This window comes from Vombatus ursinus, unplaced genomic scaffold, assembly GCF_900497805.2.
Source record: "Vombatus ursinus unplaced genomic scaffold, bare-nosed wombat genome assembly UNPS02014803.1, whole genome shotgun sequence".
Classification (NCBI taxonomy): domain Eukaryota; kingdom Metazoa; phylum Chordata; class Mammalia; order Diprotodontia; family Vombatidae; genus Vombatus; species Vombatus ursinus.
The window spans coordinates 3145848-3148429 of NW_020954581.1; the positions used below are offsets into that span (position 1 = coordinate 3145848).

At 37.9% G+C, this 2582-nt stretch overlaps 1 protein-coding gene across 1 annotated transcript in view; it reads left to right on the forward strand.

The window, feature by feature from the left end:
- The window catches only part of TTLL7 (tubulin tyrosine ligase like 7), a 116928-nt gene that overhangs the window by 71481 nt on the left and 42865 nt on the right, over window positions 1–2582 (forward strand). The window lies entirely within an intron of this gene.

Consider the following 2582-nt stretch of genomic DNA (forward strand, 5'->3'; position numbering starts at 1 on the left):
AGGGAGAGGTAGAATGTGGTAAATTATTTCACATAAAACAGACAAGAAAAGGCTTTTACAGCGGAGGAGAAATGGGGGAAGGTGAGAGGAAATGAGTGAATCTTATTCTCATCGGATTTGGCTTAAGGAGGGAATAACATACACACTTAGTTGGGTATGGAAAGCTATCTTACCCTATGAGAAAATAGGGGAGAAGGGAATAAGAGAGCCGGGGGATGATAGAGGGGAGGGCAGAGTAGGGGAGGGGGCAATCAGAAGCAAACAATTCTGAGAAGGGACAGGGTCAAAAGAGAGAATAAAATAAATGGGGGGGTGGGATAGGTTGAAGGGAAATATAGTTAGTTTTCCACAGCATGACTACTATGGAAGTGTTTTGCATGACTACACAAGTATAACCTGTATCGAGTTGCCTTCTCAGTGAGGGTGGGTGGGGAGGAAGGAAGGGAGAAAATTTGGAACCCAAAGTTTTAAAAACAAATGTTAAAAACTTGTTTTCACGTGCAACTGGGAAATAAGATCTACAGGCAATGGGGTATAGAAATCTATCCTGCCCTACAGGAAAATAGAAGAGGAAGGGGATAAGAGAAGAGGGGGAGATAGAAGGGAGGGCAGATTAGGGGAAGGGGTATTCAGAATGCTTGCTGTCTTGGGGTTGGGGGAGGGATGAGATGGGAAGAAAATTTGGAACTCAAAATCTTGTGGAAGTGAATGTTGAAAAACTAAAAATAAATAAATTAATAAATCTTAAAAAAAAAGAAAATAACTGCCATTTGCTCTTGTGGTTTGGAAAGGAGAATTATGAATTCACCTACTGGAGCTAATTTTTATGAAGTCAAGATTGAATGGAGGTTTTACTAGGAGAGGTGATCTGATCAATTTCTGTGTGTTAGAAAGACTGAGAATTATTACCTAGTGAGATGGAAAATGAAGTGTACAGTTTATGTGTAGCCTCAATTGTGTTTAGGTGCTAAGCTATATGTAGTTTGTGCCTTTCTGACTTATTACTTTATTCTTATTGTTTCAACAATGTGTTGGTTTATGTCTTACTTGAACTGTAGAGAACTTTGGAGTTGGTATCATATCTTTAAGATTGGGTGATGTTTAGTTATGTTAATAAGCCTGCCCAAGGTCTCTAGTTCTTCTTGAGGGACACTGTGAAAAATGTCTTTCTGGTCTCACAAACTAACTTCTGTTCATACTAATCCCTTTCCTACACATATCTTTCTTTTTAATGTTAAAAGGTTTGACAAATGTTTTTAGTGTCAGTATTCATTCTGTAGCTACTTTGAGTACCTATGAGGTGCAACACCAGGTTCTGAGAAAGATGGCAAGGGTAGATAAGAGAAGGCTTCTGCCCCTAAGAAGTTTACAATCTACTAAGGCAGATAAGAGATACAGATAAATATAACTTAGAAGATTATATGATCAGTGGTACAGGTGAATTATGACAGTCAGAAGGAGAACCCACTGCATGCTGGGAGGACCTCAGACAAGGCTTTATGGAGGGGCCATCTTTTTAGTTAATTATGGAGAGATGGTGGATTTCCAGAGGGTAGAGGTGATGAAAAAGTTATAGGGGAAAGAAAGAGCACAAAGGTATAGGAAACATAGAACATTTTCACGGAATAATGAATTAGTCTGAGCTGATAAGTTTTTTAAGAGACAACTTCAATATTATTGGTGCTTAGTTACATTTAAACCATTTCTTATAAAAAGAGGCTGCTACCCCAAAGTATTAGGGCAGTTTTTCCTTCCTATATGCTTTGGGGTAAAACTTCAGAAAGACCAGCCTTCTGTTTGGCTTGTATTCCAGGCACTTTGTTTGGATGGTATTTTCATCCTGCTCGGCCACAATAGACAATCATTATTTCAGTGGACCCTCATGATGCCCGATAATTTTGTCATAGATTATGCTTATGTTACAATGTCTTCCTTTTCATTTAACATAGAACTACTACTGTTAGTACATAGCTGTAGTAATCATTCCCATTAGTAACAGGAGACATATGGTGTGTGTAGTAAACAATTCTTGAAATACCTAAGTTGCAAATACATCTAATGCTAGGCTGGGCATGTTCTTCTGAAGTAAGACCTTTCCCAATCCCCACTTCTCTCTTCCTTCACCTGGACTTGTTGAAAATAAGTCATACAGGAGGATTAGAAACAGGTGGCCCTCAGCAGAGATCTACTACCACATGGCAACATGAGGTTTGGAATTTGTGCTTATACATCCTTTAACATGATTCCTTCTTGCAAAAACAAAACAAAAAAAAACACATGCTAATTTCCACATTATATGCTTCATTTATTCTGTAGCACAGGGAAAGGGAAATGGGATTGCTTCAGTATGGTAAGAGCATCTGTGTTAGAGTTAGGTGGACCCATGAAGTTTGTGACCAAGCTGAAGATTGAATAATATTTTTAAAAGTTAGTTGTATTTCTTAGCTTTTAAAAAATAACAATAAATTAAATGTATTAGGATACTTGCTTGATGCATATACACTGAAAGGTCAGGATCTTTTGTTTTTGGGTGTCTTATAGCTGTAAAACTGAGAAAATTGTATTTGAGGCAAAAGCCCTAA